The 24,839-nt window shown below is 36.7% G+C and overlaps 1 protein-coding gene across 5 annotated transcripts in view; it reads left to right on the top strand.

The window, feature by feature from the left end:
* Positions 1–24,839, top strand: part of LOC123676980 (homeobox protein cut) — a 72,631-nt gene that overhangs the window by 6,629 nt on the left and 41,163 nt on the right. Inside the window, exon 2 of one of the 5 annotated variants that reach the window (XM_045613346.1) lies at positions 12,599–12,665. The exons of the other annotated variants lie outside the window; for them this stretch is intronic. The gene's annotated coding sequence lies outside the window, so the exon portion shown is untranslated. The remainder of the gene's footprint in view (positions 1–12,598; positions 12,666–24,839) is intronic. 5 annotated transcript variants of the gene reach the window in all.

Here is a 24,839-nt window from a genome sequence, read left to right as displayed (position 1 = left end):
TTTGTTTAGCGATGAAGCGCACTTCTGGTTGAATGGCTACGTCAACAAACAAAACTGCCGCATTTGGAGTGAAGCTAAACCTCAAGTGTATGTCGAACCACCGTTACATCCAGAAAAACTGGTGCACTTTATGGGCTGGTGGAATCATTGGTCCGTACTTCTTCAAAAACGATGATGGCCAGAACGCTACAGTCAATGGTGATCGGTATAGAGCCATGATTACTAACTTTTTCATTCCTGAATTGAACAACATGTCACACAGGTCATGCCACACTCGATTTATTGAAAGACACTTTTGGTGACCGCCTAATTTCGCGTTTTGGACCTGTGAATTGGCCTCCAAGATCTTGTGATTTGACACCGCTTGACTACTTTCTATGGGGCTATGTAAAGCCATTGGTCTATGCGGATAAGCCACAAACTCTTGACCATTTGGAAGACAACATTCGCCGTGTTATTGCCGATATACGACCACAAATGTTGAAAAAGGTCATCGAAAATTGTACGTCCAGATTGGACTACATCCGAGCCAGCCGTGGCGGTCATATGCCAGAAATCATATTTAAAATGTAATGCCACAAGATTATCTTGGGGATAAATAAAATTCATGTCAATCGAATAATCCATCGTTGTTTTATTGCAATTCAAAGTTCTAAAGCTCTAAAAAAAACACTCTTTACATTGCCTATTTTGCATAGCATTAAGTAAGAAGTCTTAGATACTCATCTAGCGACTCGCAAAAGCATCTTTCACACCTCAATTATAACCCTTGAGAGAGTATCTTGTTCAGCATCACTCCACCGCCTCCGCTGACCACAAGATACGTCTTGAATGGGATAACAATGGACCCATAATTGATAAATTGGAAAATGATTTATTTATTATTTCCCGAGTCTCCTGAATTGACTCAACAGTTTCATCTATTGATACGTTGATTTAATCAATTTATCAAATTGGGGCCACTGTAAATCGCTTCAACTTGTCTATTTACCAATTTGATTACGTATTTATTGGATTACTGGCCGTATACAAACCTTGCGGGACACAATGAAGGCTGAAAACAGGAAGCTGCACTTGACCTCTTGCAGAGAACTCGTCAGGTGGTATCCACGCGTGTGGGGCCGATCTTTGACCCGCTTGTTTCGGCAGCCAAAAGAACACCACGCAGAATTACAGACACAAAAGGAACTATTTTTCAATTGGTATAAATAGATACAAATAAAAGAGCAGATAATAAAATGAAGAGTTATATGTATAGCGAAGTACCGTTATAATATCTAACCAACTTCATAAGGATTACATTTTAGAACTTATCGGTAATATAAAGGGAGACCAAATAGCGCCCCCATAAAATATTCACACACTGTGTATTCTACACTACACAGAAATTCATTAATTATTCCACTGGCGTATACCTCTTCTTCTCGCCTAAAATTACGATCTAATTTAGTATTTTACAACTTCCTCAAATCGAAAAGGGACCCTAGATTAGACTGGACATCGTAAAGCGCCCAAAATATGTGAATTATATATGTGAAAGGGGGGCCCAGATACTCCAATTTACATTATTGATTGTTGGTCTCCTACAAAATTGGGATGAGAGGTGTCTTTTTATTTCGTTATTCGAATTTGACTTATCGAATTGAATCACTATTCAATGATACAGGGTCGTTTTGAACATCGTGGTGAAATAAAGGGTATTTTTTTAGTGCTAAAGAACTTTAAATTGCAATAAAACAACATGGATTATTCAATTGACATGAATTTTATTTATCCGTAAGATAATCTTGTGGCATTACATTTTGAATATGATTTCTGGCATATGAACGCCACGGCTGGCTCGGATGTAGTCCAATCTGGACGTCCAATTTTCGATGACTTCTTCCAACATTTGTGGCCGTATATCGGCAATAACACGGCGAATTTTGTCTTCCAAATGGTCAAGGGTTTGTGGCTTATCCGCATAGACCGATGACTTTACATAGCCCCACAGAAAGTACTCTAGCGGTGTTAAATCACAAGATCTTGGAGGCCAATTCACAGGTCCAAAACGTGAAATTAGGCGGTCACCAAAAGTGTCTTTCAATAAATCGATTGTGGCACGAGCTGTGTGACATGTTGCGCCGTCTTGTTGGAACCACAGCTCCTGGAAATCATGGTTGTTCAATCCAGGAATGAAAAAGTTAGTAATCATGGCTCTATATCGATCACCATTGACTGTAACGTTCTGGCCATCATCGTTTTTGAAGAAGTACGGACCAATGATTCCACCAGCCCATAAAGCGCACCAAACAGTCATTTTTTCTGGATGTAACGGTGTTTCGACATACACTTGAGGATTAGCTTCACTCCAAATGCGGCAGTTTTGTTTGTTGACGTAGCCATTCAACCAGAAGTGCGCTTCATCGCTAATCGAAATAAAATGGACGTAGTGCGCGATACGTATTCCGCACAGAACCATTATTTCCGTAATAAAATTGCACTATTTGCAAGCGATGTTCAGGCGTGAGTCTATTTATGATGAATTGCCAAACCAAACTGAGAATAAATCACTTGACAGCGGTTAAATCGGTCGCCATCTTGAACAGTAATGCCAACTCAAAGTTATATACTTACCTCAAAAAAAAACACCCTATACATGGTCGTTTTTAACATCGTGGTGAAATATTTTTAATTCAATTATCGCTGGTTTATAAACAGAGATGTCATAAATTTGAATACCTAATAATCGTTAATAGGTAAATACACAATTTATGATTCTTATATGTTTCGAAATTTTACCATGAACCTAGAATACTTGCCAGTATTACTGAAAAGCAGTAAAGAAGAGGCCACTACGATGTTACAATCATTGATGAAGTCTTTGTGTTTCAGTAGCTTGGTACCTAATTGGATAGGTTTATCAAAATTTTTCTGGACAAAAAATATTATCGTGTGCAATTTCAGTTTTTATTCCAATTGTGAAAGAATTTGTTCTCAAAGATCTTAATGGAGACATCTTATGCACATATGCATAAATTGTGTCGTGCAGTTCTCTAGAATGACAAATCGATATTCAACGATATCCATCACAATATATACCTAGATATCTACAACACAGATAGACGCTCACTATGTCCAACGCTGTTGTCATACCTACCGTAACAAATGCGTTCTTTCGCAATCCAGTTAACGGCTAGAATAACGAACTAGCTCGATCGAAACTCCTCGATAAATCAACTCTCAATAACGCGATCTTAGGCTCTTCAGGTTCAACGCAGCATCCAACAACAACCTTCTTGCATTCACATACCGGATGTGACGTAATCACAATTTTCTAATCATCAATCATTTATTTACGACTGAAGCGAATAACACCGTTTATTGGAACAAAGTACGCTCAATTGATTGTATCTTCTGGTCTGGCTGGCCGTCCCACTCGAACCTGCGGGATCTGCCGTAGCCAGACGAGGATGGACGTTGACAGGAAGCTTCCTGAAGGGTACTTCAGTATTGGTGACATCCTCTTTCAATAACAATCTAAATTGACGAACGCAATCGAACGTGCTTTTTAATCTACTGCTGCTCAAGCTTTTCTTTCCAAGACAACGGCTGTATTTGATGAGGAGATCGACAACGAAGCAAGCTCCGAAAATCGAGCCGACATTCTGATGTTTTGCGATCGGCAGATCATCGATTGCTGGATCGGACAATGAGATACAACTGCGTAGTTGTGAATCAATTAATATCGTTGCAACTAATGTGGATGCTTCGATTAATTAACGCTGAACCAGACGAATTTGTTGGCGTTGAGGCCACCCGCATAGGGGCCCCAGATGTCGTACACGAATTGAGAGGAAAAATACCAGAAAAGCTCTCAATTTGGATTAGAAGCTTTTGCGTGATTCTTATAATCAATGAATAAATTTCATCATCGATAAAGTTGAAGAAAATTTTGTAAATATTTCAATGTTTATACAAAAACATGGTTATTCTATATTTCAATTGAGATATATTCGATCTATTCTTGTGTTAGATGCTAAATTGACATCTTATTCGTTCGTTATAGTTCGTGTTCACCAAATATAAGGTTAGACGTCACAAAATTTCCATCGACTGAAATGATAAATATTAAGTTTCTGTATTTATTTTGTTTGTTACACTGAAATATCTATCATCAATTCATCGGTATGAAATTCAGAGTAATAAACATAGATAGAGCGAGCACATGTCATTTTCAGAAAACAAATTTTGCCCCCAACATGAACTATCAAATTTGACATGAAGCGCGCGGAAATGAAAACATATCAGTGATACGATATTTCACTCAATTCGCGAGTTTCTCCACAAAGAACGCACTTCGTAGATCCCATAGTGAATCAATGTTTCGTATTAACTAAAAATTAGTGAAATAAATACCTGAATATATCAGAAATTCAGGAAATAAACTTCAAGCGCGCCAAACGACGTGAAACAACCGATGACACTAGGAGAGCAAAAGTTGCCAAACCTTGGATTTCAGGAGGTAGATATAGAAAAAAATAATTATTCTGCTTATTATAAATTCGACAATTAGGAAAAATATCGGATTCCAAATATTCAAATTTGCATATTTAATCGGGAATCGCTCAAATAAATATATTTCATTCAATATAATTCACATTCATAACGATATAGTAAAATGGTGAATTTGAAAATATATCACAATCTGACAATGTAATCTAACCATGTTGGTGACATAAAAATTGCATATACTCCCCCTATCTATGTTTATCACTCTATGGTATGAAGAATATAATGATGAACAACTCCAATTTAGGTAGAGAATTTTGAATATCTACAAACAACGATTGTTGAACATCACGAGTCAACTTACAACCATGAATTGTCATGGTCATATACGAGATTCTATGAATATAATTGACTAGCTCGACCTTACAAATTTCCTCCAATCTTATGTTTTCACAAACCCTTTGACAATTTGGAGTACGTTTTATTACGAATTTATGAAATATTAGAAACAGAAAACTCGCCAAAAAATACTTGCTCCATCACTTGACCTAAGAAAAAAATATTAATAATTGCCAAAACTACTAATTCTATAAGAAGCAAAATGATCCTAAGTGAAGAATAACAATTCAAATTAAGTTCTTTCGTGACTTCATTGAAGTTGTTGGCGTAGGTAACGACCTACCTCTATCGGAAAATCCTTTTCTGTGGAAACTCCTCGAAAGGAAAACCCCCAGGTCTCGTAAAATAAATCTGTGGGGCCAAGACGTGATACAGACATCGTGAAGGCACCCTTCTCAACATCGCCCCTCTGATCGGTTTGTAATCGAACCAGGATTTCCTTTTTATATAGTGAAAAACCGGGGGGAAAAGCCTCCCATCTCCTTCAGATCGACAGTTTCCCGTCCTTCTCTACTGCCTGTTGCAGTTGTCAACGGGATTCCTGCGTTTTTTTCACTCGCCAAGTTTCGAATACTTTCACCCACTTTTTCGATGGGAATTTGCTTACTAAATGCGACTAACGATGTGATCTGGATCGAAGTATGCGTCGACGACTTTTTCGGTACGATGTCGATCAGCTTTTGTCACCGGGTTTTTGTTGCGATTCGCGGGCTTCTTGATGAGGACAGTTTAATTTTGATGGGAATATACGATGATCGTACGAGTTTTTTGCGGGTGTGGGAAGATTCCACTGGGAAATCCACCGCTCTAAAATGTACACGTAATTCGATTTAAACTCGTTACGAAATTCTTGTCATAATTTTTCGCTATCACTACACAATTTTAGGGAAAGGTATATTTAATTGAATATTGATTGAAAATAAAGGTGTTCAATGGTAATTCTACCTACCACACATCTAACTCCATGGTTCGTGATCTGTGACAAGTCTAACGCTGATAAGAACACAGAAACGCATAAAGGCGCCTATATCTATGCAAATGCGACTGAGTAAGGAATCTCGCGAGTTTTCTATAGATATGACTCACAGCTTTTAAATGTCAATTAAGGCATTAGTTCATCGATATATGGTCCGCATTAACGATGTCAATTTCTTATTGACTGCGGTTAATACATTTATTAGCACTTACTCCAATTGGCTTTTACACCGAAAAAATTGATATATCAACACAGTCGTCTATTGCCGAGGCGCTTTTCAGACTTTAGTCACGTGATACGGCGGGTGTTAAGTTTTCTAACCTCGCTATAGCCGACTGATTGGCGTTAATTAAGTGTGAGAAAATCTGAACGTTATCTGCTGCTGATAAAGAGATCGGGGAAAAAGTTCTAGTCGAATTATGTGTCCTTCGCAATTTTGATCTTTATGTGACGTAACTCCGATGGCATCGAGATCCCCAACTCAAGAACCGGTCATAAAAGCCGAACATTTGATCTGTAGTTATTTCTATACTAATTTATATCCGTGAGATTTAATGTCAGCAGTAAATATTTGTGGCCGCCATATTTCTCTATGATCAGTCTCACCGGGTTCCACATTTCGACCACGGACAAAGTCCTCCCCCCTTCCTCAGATTTTATTATCGACCCGAAGAAAAACGGCCTGGATGATCGATCGTAACGGAGAAGAAAAAAAAAAGAACCCATCGGATTCATTAGAAACGTCACTGGTTCGAAACTCCATGTAATAAACTAATAAAACTTAATGACCTGCCGTAAAATTCAATAAAACAACAGAAAAGCATCTGCCTTCGTTGGCGATCGAAAAGCATTATCTGTCTCTGTCTCTCTTCTCCCGGAAGACAATAAGACGCTGCTACCGTGATTCTAGTCGATTTTACGTATACCGTCGAGAATACTCGGTGGTTCATTCGAATATTCTATGGACTTCGTTTGGGAACACAGAAGTTCATCGATGTGTCACAAGCCAGAGTCTTCTCTTCAATCTGTGACCATTTCTTAGTTTCCGTCTGAAAATCCACTGAGTGGAAGATCCGGACTGCATTAAACTGTTATTTGATAACTATTCGTAAAATTCAATAAAACAACAGAAAAGCATCTACCTTCGTTGGCGATTGAAAAGCATTATTTCTCTCTGTTTCTGTTCTCCCAGAAGACAATAAGACGCTCTTCGATTTTATGTACACCGTCGAGAATACTCAGTGATTCATTCAAATATTCTATGGACTTCGTTTTGAAACACAGAAGTTCATCGATGTGTCACAAGCCAGAGTATTCACTCCAACCTATTACCTACCTCTTCTACGTTTCCGTCTGAAAATCCACTTAGTGAAAGCTCTGAAATGCTTCAAAATGATATTTAATAACTATTCGTAAAATTCAATAAAATAACGAAAAAATATCTGCCTCAGTTTTGGCGATCAAAAAGCAATTTCTCTCTCTGTCTCTGTTCTCTCAGAAGATAATAAGACGCTCTTCGATTCTATGTACACCGTCGAGAATACTCGGTGGTTCATTCGAATATTCTATGGACTTCGTTTGGGAACACAGAAGTTCATCGATGTGTCACAAGCCAGAGTCTTCTCTTCAATCTGTGACCATTTCTTAGTTTCCGTCTGAAAATCCACTGAGTGGAAGATCCGGACTGCATTAAACTGTTATTTGATAACTATTCGTAAAATTCAATAAAACAACAGAAAAGCATCTACCTTCGTTGGCGATTGAAAAGCATTATTTCTCTCTGTTTCTGTTCTCCCAGAAGACAATAAGACGCTCTCCGATTTTATGTACACCGTCGAGAATACTCAGTGATTCATTCAAATATTCTATGGACTTCGTTTTGAAACACAGAAGTTCATCGATGTGTCACAAGCCAGAGTATTCACTCCAACCTATTACCTCTTCTACGTTTCCGTCTGAAAATCCACTTAGTGAAAGCTCTGAAATGCTTCAAAATGATATTTAATAACTATTCGTAAAATTCAATAAAATAACGAAAAAATATCTGCCTCAGTTTTGGCGATCAAAAAGCAATTTCTCTCTCTGTCTCTGTTCTCTCAGAAGATAATAAGACGCTCTTCGATTTTATGTACACCGTCGAGAATACTCAGTGATTCATTCAAATATTCTATGGACTCCGTTTGGGAACACAGAAGTTCATCGATGTGTCACAAGGCATCAGAGTCTTCTCTCCAACCTGTGACCGTTTCTACGCTTCCGTCTGAAAATCCACTAAGTGGAAGCTCCCGGAGTGCTTTAAACTGTTATTTAATAACTATTCGTCTATTAAATCCTACTTCATCACGTTCGACTAGCTCCATGTAGGAACTTTTACCCAGAACAGCTGATGCATTCTCTCTGGTTTCGGAGAAGACGCGCGAAGAAGAACGAGACGGAAACACAGAGGAGGGGAGACGGGGGCTATACGTTCCTTCGGATCGTTAAAGAGTAAGAACAATAAATCTGCAGCATTGTAGGAGTCATCAGAGCATAAGTAAGCCGGTAATAGCTAGAAAGGGTAAAACGTTAAACATTCGGAAACGTTTAGACGACAAGAGAAGTTAATTCAGCTGGAATTCTTACATTACGTTCCATGCCGAATTAAATTATATCGGGATGGTTCGGGGAAGAACCCCTGCTGCTGCGCCACGTTTATTATTTTGCCCGAAATCTTGCGGTTTTACTCGGATAAATTGCATTTATATGCGCTAATTGTTCATTTGCCACTATAACGACGTGTCGCACCCAGCAGAATATTTTCTACACGGCTGCTATTCGATTTTGATCACAAAATGTTAGCATTCCATCACTTAAGAGGGATTTCCACGACGTGGCTTTCCGCTTATCAGTCAAACATTAGGTACCATTAATTTCCTATTTGGCGTTCCTGCGCTTTGTACGGTGTACGAAGTTGTATATTCAAATTACCTTCTTTCTCTTTACGAGGCACATAAGTAGAGGGCAGCACTATACGACGTTCGATTAATTTTTTCACAAAATTGTAATTTTACCTCTTTTCTTATGATTTTTTGTAGGTTTCTTTTCACGAATATTTTAAAAATATATCAGTGCTTCGTACATTGAACATATCATAAATTCTTTTGCGAAAAACGAAAAGTTACCATAACTTTCCCGATGAATATTGAAAATAAGGAACGTAAATGCCAGTGGATTTTCGTTAATTTTCCCCTATTCTTATTGATACTCCAATTATGAAACTTTCTTGCTTGTCGATCAATTAGCGAATCCGGAGGGTAAGACAGAAAGTCGAAGATTTCATTATTTCCGAAGTGAAATAAGCCTCAGCGACTGGTATCTTCAAAGTTCTGTATTTACTTTGATTCGCTTAGTCATTGTCTTCGAGACGAAGTTTCCGCTATTGACTTCTGAATAGCTTATTTAACTTTCAATCGGTCAGTGAGGGTTCGAGGCAAACATCTGCAGATGTTTTTTTCCCGAACATACCCACCCTCATATCAATAATATACAGTAACTTCTTTTTTAAGCTGTATTTTTCTGATTCTTAGCCGACAATGGTCTTAAACGATGAAGTTCGTTGGACTTAAACACGAAAACTCTCATGTTGCATTTAGAATTAGATATTTCAAGCTTCATCCAAAATCTCATGTTGATCGCTTTACCAGAACCAAAGAAAATTCAAGAAGAATATCAAAAAAAAATCACCTAATATTCGGTGATTAAAAAACTACGGACTTGAGGTTTCGGTTGTAAATACAAATGAATGATTTCAAGCTTTCTGCAAAATTTAATTTTGATCGCATTACCAAAACCAAAGAAAATTGAAGAAGAATATCAAAAGAATATTTCTTAATATTTGGTGATGAAAAAACGACGGAGTTGAGATTTCGATTGTAGATGCAAAATAACGATCTCAAGATTCTCAAATTTAATGTTGATCACGTTACCAGAACCAGAGAAAATTCAAGAAGAATATCATAAAATATTACCCAATATTTCTGGAACAGAAAAACGCCGGAGTTAAGATTTTGGGAAATAGATACAAAATAACAATTTCATGCTTCATGCAGAATTTCAAACTGACCACATCATCAGAACCATAGAAACATCAAGAAGAATATTGAAAAAGTATAATAGATAGTATTTCTCTGTCAACAGATTCAATCGAGTTGAGATTCTGCGTGTACTTATAGAATAACTATTTCAAGTTTGGTACAAAATTCAGTTTTGATAGCGTCGTCAGAATCATAGAAGATTCCCTCATTTTTTGGTTGTTTCGTACATGAGTGAAAAGTGAAATTTATAACGAACATTAATGAAGTTCTAACCAACAAAGTAAGGACTAAAATTATTTCCATCCACACTAAGTACTGCGTCGAGTTTTGACACTTTTTATTTGAGAGAACGAGACGTCATAAAACTAATCATAGAAATGAATTAGGGTGCCGTCAAAGGCTACGTGCCGAAATTGCGTTAAAGTCTTGTTTTTCGGAATACTATTTCAATCTTCGTTTACCCGATTCGAGGCGAATGTCCAATGAATCAACGGAAAATCAAAGAAACGCCAATCGCGAAGACATCGGAGTCATCAAGTACCTCTCTAGTTAGGACATAATCTCTCCTGAGTTACGACTGGCTGCCGTTAAAAATAGTTTACTCACTCCGTCTAAATGAACATATATACGAGCGATGATCAAAGAAATCGAAAGCCAAACGCACTCAAACTTGTTTTTGTGTTCCAGTATGAACTGTCATAATTTCAGCTCGATATACATTACAATCAACATATCTATGGGATTCTTCTCGTTTGTTTTTTGAGCTTACGAGGGGGAATGCGGTGCCATAGAGGAAATTCAACTTAAATTACCGTTTTTATGCTGTTAACAATCTGTGTAATTGATGAGCATCGGACTCTGATATTTTTTTAAATGCCTCACGATGGTATTCTGCTCGCTTCTTTCTTAAAGAGCCATTTTTACAGTCTGTTTATTTACTTTGTTTGTGTTTCTCTTGGAAGTTTAATGTTGACAATTACTGGGTAATTTGAAGGTTAGTGGGCATCAAGCTCAGGTGTAATGATGGCTTATGGTTCTTCAAATCTCAGAACTATCCGGTTCTTTGAAGAAAGATCACATCTCGTTATTAACTATCGTCTAAAAATTTTCCTAAATCACTTTGAATGTCATTTCGAAAAAACTGTTCTTCAAATTGCTCTTCGTCCAATTTAGATTTCGAAGAATAATGAAGCTGTCAAATTGGCTTTGTCCCCCCAAGGAAGAATCGCTTTCTTGCTTTGAGTATCTAATCATTCATTAAACTTATTAAGATCATAACCAAAAAATAGCCCTGGGCGATATCTGGAGTCTCACAAGTCGTATAGATATCCCAAACAATGTTACAAAGTGAATAAAAACCATAATTATTGTTCGAAGTTGTTGTAATTGATCGTTCCGACATTATCTCACGTACGGTTTTATTTCTTCATTCACTGCCTGGAAGTGTTTAATTGATTTCTTCAGGGAATACCAATATACCAGACGTTGGCGCTGAACTTCTTTCTCGGCATTGTCTTTGAATTAAACTCTTTCACAGATGGCACTTCTGGACGAATTCTTAATTTCGGAAATTTAGAAAATAGTTTAAATTTATATTTAATACTTAGTACAACTTTCTATCGCAAATCTTTTGAATTGGTATTAAATTATTTCTGAAAAAAAATTTGCTTAACATATTGCAATTTGGGATGGTCCTCATTTGAAGACAAGAAGTAATTTTAGATTGCAAGACAAGAAATGTCATGTCAATACCAAGATTTCTTGTCAAGAAAAGACAAGAAATCTTGATATCTTTCTGACAATAAAAATGAAAATTTCAACATAACATATTGGAATTTATTGCTTCAACGATTCACGAAAATGTAAATTAAATATAATGAATGATAATCCTATTGAAACTGAAAATGCAAAATAGATATTAAAATTTAACACATTTTCAAACCGGAATTTGTAAGCGATGAATTAAGGCAGATCAGAGTTTTTATGCAGTCAACTTCTGTCAAATTTCTTGGCTTTGTTATTTTTTTCTTTATATAGTTCATTGTGCTTCAATTACACAGATCATTAGCAATACGAAACAATTACATTAAAATCACAATTATTACACTTTGTTATTGTTAAAGCTGCTGTTGAAAAATTTTCCGCAAATACAGATGTTGCTGCAGAAATACCTAGTTATCAAGAAAAAATTCTTTTTAATTCTTGTGCTTTTTTAAACGAATTGAGTGTTTCACGGAATGTTGCTTTTTGTGTATATTTTTCTCTGAAAATATCTATATCTTCCCGTTATATTCTCTCAGAAAGTTTCAATCGGAAATACCACCATCGAATGCGCCATGGAGAACATTGAAAGTCGCCTTCCTATACATTCACACTGCCTATAATTCATTTTCATGATTTAGCACCATTGCGAAGTCGTTATATTATTGCCACTCTCTTCATCTTCCGAAATTATTGCCCTTTCACATTCATTGAACACTTGTTTTCGCGAAATAGAGGCAATATGTTCAATCCGGCCATTATCTTAGCATGGGGTACATCAGACCTCTATGGGAGTCCTCGATACCAGACCATATGTATTGATATTTTTATTTTTCGCTTTTTCATCCTCGCGTCGACCCGCTTGTGGCGCTCTACAATACAGTTTTGTTTGTTTCAGGTACGTTCCACTCTGAATTGATGGAGGTGGTCCACTGTATCGCACGAACATGTGGTAGACTGCATTGGTATGGTTATTTATTGCTTATTTTTGGTAGTTCCTCGTGTAATCGATACGGTTTCTACAAATAAGACATCGAACGCCACACGGGCTCTTCGAAACCTTGATAATAAACGGTTATTCGCTAAGAGAATAAATTGATAAAAATCGCAGAATTTAATTACAATTCATTTACGTTTCCAATCCACAAAAAAACCAATTTTCATTTCTACTACAGTTAATCCCTATGAGTACGCTCCTGATTTATCATAGAAATGAATGCAGAATTGTCAAAATGTACCGTGCAATCAACCACCGTGACAGATCAGAAATAGCTGGCCGTGGAACCATAGAAGGAACAGAGCGAAGCGTATTGCGCTCAGTCTTGAATTGCGACATCTCTTTGGAAAAACAAAAGAGTGGTCAATGCGCGCGATCGACCCGTCAAACATGACAAAACTATAATAAAATTCAAATAGCCGAAGCGGTGGGGAAGCAGGGTGGGGGAATAAAAAGGGTTATTGAAGTGGGAGGTGCCGATCAGTTGGTCCCACCTATATCGGGCTCCTCCTTCCTATCGGATCTGTGATAGATGCACAGCCTCCTTCTATCTTTTATATTGCGCTCTTCTGCTTTTTTCATTTTCGCGATCGAAGTTTTTCCTTTTTATTTCGATTTAATCAAGTCGGCCAACTCGCCCTCGCTCCCGCGCCACGCCGCCTACGACTGCCCTCGATAAATCATTGGAGATGGGAGATGTTCAATTTTAGCAAATCTTTCACGAAGGAGAAGCAGACGACTCCCCTTCTTCCCCATTCTCGACTGGCTGAAGGGATATCTTCACTTCTTTTTGCGGTTTTATTTTCAAGTTCAAGGAAAAAAAATCAACTTGATAAAGCTAGAGATGCATTAATAACAGAACCTTACGTCTTTAAGCTTGAAAATCAAATAAAAATCAAATTTCAAGTAATAAAAAATTTTTGACAAAAAAATTTGCTTAGTAAATTTTTCTTTTATTCGAATATGTAATGCAATAGTATATACGTTTTTCAGTTCATTTTTTGAATGCAACCGCCTAGTTTTTCAAACTGGTAATAAAACTTCCCCTCTGCACATTCAAAATGATAGCCATGTGAATTTATTGAACAATATGACCTTATAAATTCAAATAAGCAAAAAAACAACGTGGAAAATCGAAAGAAGTATGGCGATAGGGGAATGTTTGTCAATGGGGTTGATTTTCACCCACCCCTCAGTAGTTCGAATAAATGGTTAGATTGATATCTCTAAGGCAGGGTCGTATCTGACGAACACAACAAAAAATGAACAATTAGCGTATTTTATCCCAATTTATTTAAAATAAAACACGATTCTCAACAAGAATTCGATAAAAAAATCATGCATAATTACATATAAATAATTTACGTCGTTTACGCTCAACTTATGTGCATTTGATGAGAACCGACTGCGTTTACGCGCGACTCTCCGGAGTCTCGAGGCCGGTCCTGCCTTGTATAAATCTTTATCTTGCCCCCTTATTTTGCATATTGACCGAGCGTATCTACAAAACATAAGGGTGTCCGATTTCAGTCTGTTTGATTTTTATTGTTACCCTCCCCTCCTTGTCGAACTCTGGGCACGTCACGCTATAATGCCCATGATTTCGATTCAAAATGGCCTTTGACGGATTTACTGACTGACCCCCCGACTACTGTGATTTACATCGACACGAATTCGAATGGGGAGACATCAGAAAGAAGGCGACCGCCATTTTCCTTTTTGGGCAAGTTTTTTAACATGTTTTGTGCTTGCCCTCGTTTTACTCTTTTTATGTGTATAATTTATGAGAAGTTTGGTATAATAGGTAAAGGTAGAACGAACTAACTAAAAGTCCAACTATTGTTTATAATAAAAATATAGGATGCGTCAAAGATTTTAATGAAAAACCATTCTGAGAATTATGAATGTGAATAAGTTCAAACATATTCTCAGTATATCAGAGAGTTCAGCGTAGATATAGCATTAGTTAATAATTTTTTCGTTCAATATTCGTAAAACTCCAGGTATAAGTTCATACAAACACAAACCAGTACAAGCATAAAAAGATATGCTAAATATTCCTAAAATAGAAATAGATATTTTTTGATACAAAAAAGTTTCCTTAAGAAAAATACCATTCTTCGTAGTAAAATAATAAAATTACCAATAGACAATTTTTTTTAATCGAATAGGAACTCTCAACTATAGTTTTGAAAATAATAAAAAAATACAAATAGGTAGATACTAAAATGCATCTTCAAGAACTACGTAGGTAGTCTTTTCACTATATGCTTATAGAGCGTCGAACTTTTAAACAATGCAGGACGTTTTTTGAAATCGACAAAACTTCCTTTGATAAATTAGGCAAGGTGATTTTAAGTTAAAAAAAATACGATTTCATATGAAATTGAAAAGATACCTGAAGTGAATAACATAGGACCCTTCAAAAAAAAATTCAGATAAATTAAACAAAGCAGGGCGGCGAAATTTTATTTTGCTGGGGCGCCAAAATGTTTGGCGCGGCCCTGATGGCAATAGATCATTTTCGAAGCATTGAATGATACTCGAGTATATTATAGGCTCCAGAAGTACTTCAAGGAAAAAATCTTAGCTATTTCTAAATTTATTATAAGATATGTAGGTATTTAATTTTCACGGGATAATATTGGATGATGCCGAGTCTAAATTTATTAATGCCGAATATTTCAAGTTGATCGAAGACAGAAAGACACAAGTTTTCGGCATTATACGGTAAAGAAAAAAATTGTAACATATACAACAGTGTTCAAATTGAAATTAAATTGAAAAATAAAAATAAATTGAGTTGAAAAAACAAATTATTAAATTTCATAAGAAATAGATCTGAATAGTTTTTTTCGGAATTCAAAATGAAATAGAGTCAAAAATAATATCCACATGCCCTACCTCTTTTTTTCCATAAATGTTTGCGTTCAAACCGAAACGCCTGGGCATCATCAACCCCTTCGAAAACCCCTAAAATAACCCCGTTCGCGTATAGCACAGCTACCGATATCCGGGCTTGTCATCGAATCCTCTCTGCAATTGATGGTGCATTATTAAAGTGGCGTTAACAGGTGTTGGGGTGTTGCAGGGGGAGACGCCGATCGTCAATTGTTTGTCACGTCAATTGTCATCCATCGGGCGACGCCGATCGGATATGTGTACGTACTAGCGTTTACGCGCCGAACGCATTAGCTCTGTTTACGCCAACTTGTAAAGTGATTACGGCCTGTGTTAAGCCCCGCGTGAGCATTGCGATTCGGCTGCCCTTGTCCGAGCCTCTTGCGGCCCGAAATGTTCCCATTTTTTTTTTCGTTGAACTGAATTGCATTTGGTCATGCAAATGCAGAATCAGATATTTTGCCGCCTCGGCAAAATAAAATTTCGCCGCCCTACTCTGCCTAATTTATCGGAATTTTCTTTAGAGGAGCATCTGTTATTCAATTTCATATAGAATCGAATTTTTGAACTTGAGATCACCTTGACAAATTCATCAAAAACAAAAAAATAGAACTGCAAAAAAGTATTATTACCTAGAATCAGATATTTTGGCGCTCCGCGAAAAAAAAATTTGCCGCCTTGCCTTGTCTAATTTATCTGAATTTTCTTTAAAGAAGCCTCTGTTATTCCTCTCAGGCATCTATTCAATTTCATATGAAATCGATTTAATCAAAAAAAATCAGAATTGTTTAAATGTAAAAAAAAATCTGTTAATTAGAGAAAATAATATTGTATAATACTCATATAAAAAGAAGAGTAATTCTAACAATCTTTTATTCAAAAACTCGCCACTTCGTGGCGAGTTAACTCTTAGAAGAATATCAATTATTCTCTATTAGTACAAAATTGTTTAATTTTTATTAAATTAGATACTCCGTATGCTGCATATTTCTACGAGAAATTTCCTTGAGTAATAATAATAGTTGAATTTTCTCTTAATATGGCATAATTTTAAAAAAACTACATCCCAACAACCGAAACAAATCAAGAAATTTTAAAATTCGCATCATTCGCAGCGCCACCTGTCTTTGAAACCTCGTAAACCAGATCATATATATATATATATACGCGCAGTGATTTCGGTGCGACCTCACGTGCATTCCAATTAAACCAAGTATATTTAATTACAGATCATTATAGTATGTTGCAATGTTTCCTTTTATCTCGATTCCAGTGAACTATCGTCCCATTATTTTGAGAAAAATATCGAACATGATCCGTCATGAAATGCACGTATGGAATCGGTGGCGATGATAACAACAATTTCTAATATTACGCGACGATAATGTTTTGATAGTGTTGCAAAATTGAATACCTAGAAAAAAATTTATCGCAATCACATTGTAAGCTTATTTCCAACGAGTTGACCGAGATCGCTTGGGAGTTATTGGAAATATCAACATTTCTGCTTCTGTATAACACTTTCATGCAACTTTAAACGTCACCCTATTTTTAACACTTTAAAGGTCTATTATGGAATTATTTTTTTTTTAATTACATATTTGAAAATCACTTCTTTCTTTGAATTAATTCAGAATATCTAAATGTATAGATGGATGAAATTATTGTTTGGTATTTGAAATATTTCACTGAATTTCATCAACGAAATCCATCATTTTAGTTTTTTTTTAGTGTAATAAATTTATTTTTCATCGAGTTTTCAATCGACAATTGATAAACCTTTTTATTGATCGTTTTTTCTCAATATATCTTTTATTATTATTAATTCAATTCAATTATTGAATTATTTAAAAACAAATAAAATTAAATAATAATTTTATAATTGAAGAAGATGAAAGTTGATAACACCCTACATAAAATTTGGCGAAAATATTCAGTTTTCTTTGGAGGCTTCCTTGGGAATGAGTCTCGAATCTGTATGGGAAGTCGAAAAAACCCAGCATGTGTAAACGCGCCAGACATGCCTCATCGTCGGCCTTTGAAAAAACAACCCTCTCCATAGAGAATAAGTCGTAAACATTTCAATTTCCAACTAATAAATAGCAGATGGCACCGAAACCATTCGATTTCATCGTCGAAGACATTTGTTTTAAGCCTCTCAAGAAGTCGATATCGGTAAAAAACCACCCCCTTCACCGATTCCCCAAAAGAAACCATATGTTAAACAAACCGCAGACGGCTATGATGAGAAAGAATGTGTGGGACTGTTCCATGCCACTAGATCTGGATTTCGGTGTGTTATTATCGCTTTATGTCGGTTTTGTTCTTCACGGGCTATTGGTCCTCGAGTTCTTTTTGGCGAAACGGAGAAATCGTAGGCACAACATATGAACAACAGGTGTGGTATATGTTGATCATGATCCGAGTAATTGAACCTTTACGTGCCCCATTAAAATAGCGTAATGATTTTGAAATTAATTTAAATCGTTATTTTATTCTCCCAAGTATTTCAATTTTTTAAATCTCTATAGGGGGGGCAGGATTTCTTGAGGGGGGCCAAGATTTTCAGGTCCATCTAGTTTACGTTAAATTAATATAGTATTTTTTTTTGATAATGCGATATTTCAAGGGGGGCAACAAAAATATAGGGGGGGCTTGGGCCTCTTTGGCCCCCCTGGTTTGTTGAATTCGTTTAATACGTAACGTACGTTGTAAGCTATATTTTATTATATTAATTCTTTGAATTATTATAAGTCAAAAATCGGATGAAGTTCTTATGTAATTTGAAAATATTGATAATGTACTCTCATTTTTTTTTCGATTTTTGCCGTTCCCTCCGCCGTTTTGAGAAATCTAAGTCAAGGTCCCCGCTGTTTAATAATAAAGAAATATAAGATTTCACGGAATCTGATATGCAACTTGTCAGCGAAATAGGAATACTGTTTCGTAACAATCTGCTTTTGTTTTCGTTTTAAATAGTTTTCTTATTGTTTGAATACTAAGCAAGCCGGGATTGTCACAACTAGAATTATTGGAATCCATCAAGGTCTACGTAAACAATCCTCAGTCCAGATCTTTACTGCGATATGCAAACGATATTATCGAGAGTGCTGAATAATCCGATGTGCTCGTAGCTTAATTGTCGGGATGAGGTCTTGAACAGATGGCCTTCTCTTCTACGTTGTTGGCATTTCGTGGAAGAAGAACTCTCGGACTCTGTGTTCCGTGACGGATGTTCTGTGGATTTTGACAATCGAGAAATGACCCTCGATAATTTAAATTGCGATAAAATCTCGGAACAGAATTAAATCAGAAGGATATTTTTCAGTTACGCACAGACCAGTAAAAGAAACATCGAGCAAGCACCACGCCTAACTGATTCATAAGTCCCATAACATTATGCCCGTTCATAACACCTACTCGGTCTGAGCTCGGAGACACAGAGCAACACAAGAGCGTATCTGTGTTCTTGTCTGCTCGGTCCCGTTGACGTGAAGGTAGAGAATTCACGGCCACCTACGCTTTATTAATCTCAGACGACAATAGGGACCTTTTTTGTTAGCTGGATGTGGAAGAGTGATGTATTTTTTAATGTAGGCTGCTTGAGACTGTTTTCTTGGTTAAATTATAATACATAATGGATCTATATATTCTCTCCTTGTAATATCTGGCATTCGATTCCGTTGGAGATATTCGAGTATATCCACTTCGGAGTTGGCTTGGTTCCGTTGGCGGTTAATTGTTTCAATGAAAACGATACGCGCCCGTGTTTTGTTTCTTGTCGAATCGGTATACGAATTGATGCTTTGGGATCAATTTATGAGACAAGGATAACATCATAATATCTTTTTCGGATAAAATATAACGCCTCTTGTTGGGTCTCTTTGCCAAACAGCTTAAATTACCAGTTAATGAAAACGTCTTTGGAAAATATTGAGCAGGTGATTAAGCCCGGTAGTAATTCATACGAATGATACTCCTCATCAATCGTTATATTTTTAGATTCACGATCTATAAAATGAAATACTTTCGAACAAACTTTTTCTCACTAAATTAACAAGGTAGTTATTATAAATCACTTTAATTCGGATTTCTAATTTATCTCTATTTTGTGCACTCCAAGGGATTAATTTATTTGACAATTTTTGGTAGTTCTAACAACCAATCAAATTTTGTCATTTTGTGTCATTTGAAACAATTTCACCCAATCAATATTTCATTGATAATTGCATTCAGTGCAATTATCAATCACAATGACAACACGATTGAGTTTGACAACTTCCAAATAAATTTCAAAACGTCACGTTTTGGTAATGCGTATATGTTCAAAGTAAAACAAAGTAGAAATGAGGTAATTAAAGAAAAATTCCCAGAAATACAACATACAGTCACGAATATATTTGGGGAATATTTATAGATTTTTGCTGAGAACGAGAATATGAATTGAAAGAACATAGGAGCTTAGAAGAATTGAAGTTGATACGAAAAGATTTGGCGGCCAATATGAGAAATAATTTTTTTGTAAAAAAATTTTCTGCCGATTTTCCCTCGAGAATTGACAAATACCTCATAGTTCTTCGATCAAAATTCAAAAACGAGCCACGAAGTGAAGAAAGGAGTGTTAGAATGAAGCACCCAGGTGATCTTTTTTATATTTTGCGATATACTGATTCTAAGTGATATTTCTCCTATAGTGCGCTTTGAAAATCTAAATCGTGTAATTTTAAGACGAGGTTGCAAAGTACACGCTTCTTGAACGTGCTTGCTATGAATCCCATTGTTCAAATGAATAATTTCCCGCCAAATTAAAGAGAAAATCCGATATCAATTGGGCATATGCTGAAAGCGACCTAGTTTCATTTTCCTCTACCCTCAATCATCTTCGAACAAGTCATTTAAACGGAGTCAAAGGACCCGATACACCCGAATATCGATAGATCCCGAGTCGGCGGCGATTATTCATTTGTTTCGCCGCGAAGTGTACGCGCGCACTCACCGCACTCTAGATCTAGCCGCTGTCGGTTGAAAAGCGCACTCGAGATGCACGATCGTTGAAAATCCAGAAATGCGAAGAAGCGTAGTACAAGGTCGATTTTAGGGATTCAAAACCTCTACCCCTATTCACCCGCGTTGATTAGGGCCCTATATATGGCTGAATCGACGCGGCCAAATATGAATTTTCGCCGAATGAAAGGGATATTTGTCGAATTGGGGAACACAGAAAGACCGAAAAAAAAATGGTAGGTCCCGTTCGTTAACCCCCGCCAGACAGGGCCAAGGGTTCCGTTTGCTGCGATTTTAATTGGTTCTTCAATTTTCGGAAACATAAGTCGAATGATTTAGCGCAGCTCGGCGTATTTGGATCAATCGATTTGTCGATAGATGGCAGTGCGAGGTGAACATCACTTCGTCTTCGAAAAACCCCCTTGTATTATTTTTATTATCATCAAAGGAGGTGCAATATTCTTGGCATTTGTTAAAATGTGGCATAAAAATCTAATATACAAAATGAAGTTGATGCAATTTCCAACCAAACTTACGAGATCAATACAATCGTACCTGGCAAATAAAAAACTCAGAGTGAATATCGATAGTGCCAGGTCGACGATTAGAGAAATTGAAGTCGGAGTTCCTCAAGGATCGGTGATAGGACCGCTGCTGTTCAACTAATACACGGCAGACATACCAAAAATGAATAGATGCAACACCGTTATTTAGTATCACAGTAGAATGCAAGTAACAATTATTAGGCAGTTGTAGATACACCTGATGGAATACTTCAATAAATGGAGATTCAAAGTGAATACGTCGAAAACAGTTGCAATCTACTTCGGTGGAACAACAGTAAAGAAAGAGAAAGCGGGAAACGTCAATCTAGATCATCAGACGATAGAATGGAAAAAGGAAGCAAAATCTGGGAGTGAAAGAAAGTGAAAGAATGGACTTGAACAAACAGATAGAAGAAAACAGAAAAAGGCAAGGCAATTGCACGGGAAACTATACCCTCTGCTCAACTCAAAAAGTAATCTTTCCTTAGAAAACAAGCTGAAGATGAAAATAGTGCTAATGCCGAGCATTACGTATGCAGGAGTAACCTGGTATAATATGAAAGACAATAATAAAGTCCAGTTGCAAAGTACACAAAATACAGTACAGCGGTTGGCGCCCCATAAAGCAACCAACAAATAAGAGAAGAATTTAAAATTGAAACTATTGAGGAAATAGCTTACAAAAAAAGAAAGAAGACAATAGAGACGCTGAAAGAGCATGAGAATAAGGAATCAAAAAAAAAATACAAATCAAAATAAGAAAGTCAGATAAGAGGAAATACCTCTTTTAAAGAACGAAATAGAAGAAAAAAAGTGAAATGCAGTAAGGAGAAAATTCTCCCAATGAGACAACAGTAGGAAATCGGAGAAATTGAAGTAGAGGCGTAGGGAATACAGTCAAAGGAGCCTTCGATCTAACATCGCATCCTTTAAATTCGGAATGTGGTCCTTTCGTAACGATATGGAATATAATAGCGAGTATGAAATGAACGGAGAGGGCTGAAGAGAACTCCCCGCTTTAAAGTAATTTTTATCGAGATCAAACGCGGATATCGGAAAACGTGACCGACAGTGGGGTGGTAGGGGGAGTGAGTTGTCTGTCGCAAAAGGAAAAGGGTGGCGTCCTCGGGAGCCAAATATAAAAGGGTATGGAGTAGTACAAAATAAGGGAGGATCGTCGACGGTATCGTATCTCTAATTAGTTATCAAAGAGTTCGACTACTGGTGACGAAATTCCTCAATGGATGATGGGGTTACGACGCGGCAAAGGGAGAAACTCACCTCGTTTATTAACTGAAGCGATCGGATAGAGCTCTCGCGCGCTGAGTCTCTCGAATTAATAAAAAATTTATACTTTCTAATTTGTCTGGACTGATACAGGAATTGAAGGGGAACTGTTGGATGAAGTGTTTGATGAGTTATTCAACGTTGGTATGATTGGATTTGTCGATTCGCGAGCATCTCGGGACTAATGAAAAAATTTTCCGACGTTTCGCGCTGCGCCGGCAGCACGCTAGGTATACACGTACGTGAAGGGTTTTCCTACGAAATGCAAATCCTGACCGATCGAACCCTTCGATTAGTAATTAGAAGTGGAAGGGTGGCTCCCCCATTCCCAATTAAACCCTTTTATACCTACCCTCGCGTTCGCTTGACGTCCTTCGCGAAACTGACGGACTTTTGCAGGAGAATATTTGGGTTGCGAAACTAGAATACCTCAGTTCAATACATTATTTCTTGTCTTTTATTCTACAGGATGTTAGTAAATAAGTGCGATAATAAATTTTTTGAAAGAAAAAAATTAGACGCCACTGGGATATTCCAAACTAAAATTGAATTGAATTGCAATATATTATCAACTATCAAACAGTAAACAATTTCTCAAAAAAAATAATTACAATTTGCAAATGCTTCGTATTTCACGATACGCGGTATTTTTTCAAAATAATTTTTTATTGCTCTCAATTTTCTCAGAGAAAAGTGGTTCGACCCTGAAATGTTTTCATATAAAAATCATTTTTGAGTTTCTCGTTCAATTTGGGACAAAAAAATCTCTCAAATCTTCTTCAAATCAGGTCCCTTCGGGGGTGCCATTTTTTATGTGGAAAAAAATTAAACAACTCAACTTCAATTGAGAACAAGAGCAGTCACATAATAAATAATTTGCAAATGCTTCGTATTTCACGATACGCGATATTTTTTCAAAACTGATAATTTTTTATTGCTCTCTATTTTCTGAAAAAAAAGTGGTTCAACCCTGAAATGTTTTTGAATAAAAATCATTTTTGAGTTTCTCGTTCAATTTGGGACAAAAAAATCTCTCATGCCTTTTCTTCGAATGAGGTCCCTTCAGGGGTGCCATTTTTTATGTGGAAAAACAATTAAACAACTCAACTTTAATTGAGAACAAGAGCAATCGCATAATCAATAATTTATTAAAAATACGCTTCTTGAAACTCACAAAATTTTATTTGAATAGCTCTACCAGTTTGAGCGCAATAAATAAAGAGTCAGTTCTCAAGAAAAAACTTTTTTTTTTTTTTTGAACTCGTGAAAGAATATGCCTTCTGCACTTCAGAAAAATCGTCTCAATCGAGGTGAAAAAAAAATAGAATTCATCGTCGCAGCCTTCCACTATCTGCCTTTCGACTGAGCGATAGACGGTCGAAAGGGGTGAATTTGAAGACAAGCGGGGGAGATGCATCCACCCCCCCGCTAATCCAGACTATGTGGATACGATAAAATTAATGTATAGAACCGTAATGCCGCAACATCGTTTTCTGTTTCGGATCCAGCGTGGATTTGTTCAGACGTTACAAATGCATATTGGAATTGCTTTTGTCTTCGTGGAACACTGTCAAATATTATTAATTTGTATCGGGGCATCGGACGAGGGGTGGAGGAGGGTATGAACGGTGATGCACGGCTCAGCGATCCCGAATATCGATTATTAATTACTAAATGTCAATAACTGTATCGTCATCCTCAAGATAATGGGGGGAAATCCATTATTATCGGGACCCCGAATCCATGCGACAAAACTGTACACATTATTAGCGACATCGATTGCTCGATGATGGGGAGGACGGGGGATGCTAAAGGCTGAGTCGCAATTCGGTTGAAATTGACAACGATACATTTCCTGGATATTCTACGAAAATTCTAATATCCCTTAAAACTGACACTTTTCATTTTGAATGAAAACGGTAATTACTGCTATGAAAAAGCTAAAGGTGTTAAATCAGAAGATCTTGGTGGCCAATTGTATTCACCTTTTCGAAAAATAACACGGCCAAGAAACTTGTCCTTCAAAATTGCAATAGTTTCGTTTCTTGTGTGGCTTAAAAATAAACTGTCTTAAAATAAACGTCATCCTCATCAATACCTTCCAATTCCGACCATTAAAATCATTAATCATGATGCGGTAGCGTTTCCGGGTATATTCTCAGTTGTTCTTGAGCGATTTCGATTCTTCACTAATGATCACTAACTTGTCCCAACAACTCAAACTTTTCCATCAGTTTCATTATTGCCATCCGAGAAGGTGCTTCACGTCGACCCACTGGTGCTTTAGTTTTGCAAACTGTGACTGCAAAATTGTCACAATTTTTTAATTTTAACAATTTCAATACATAGTTGAGGTGTTTATTGTATTTTTATTATTATTTTTTTTATTTTATTTTTAAACATTA

The sequence above is a fragment of the Harmonia axyridis genome, chromosome 3 (genome assembly GCF_914767665.1).
Source record: "Harmonia axyridis chromosome 3, icHarAxyr1.1, whole genome shotgun sequence".
In the NCBI taxonomy this organism is placed as follows: Eukaryota; Metazoa; Arthropoda; class Insecta; order Coleoptera; family Coccinellidae; genus Harmonia; species Harmonia axyridis.
The sequence above is the reverse complement of the archived record's forward strand: the minus strand, read 5'-3'. Positions and strand labels throughout refer to the sequence as shown.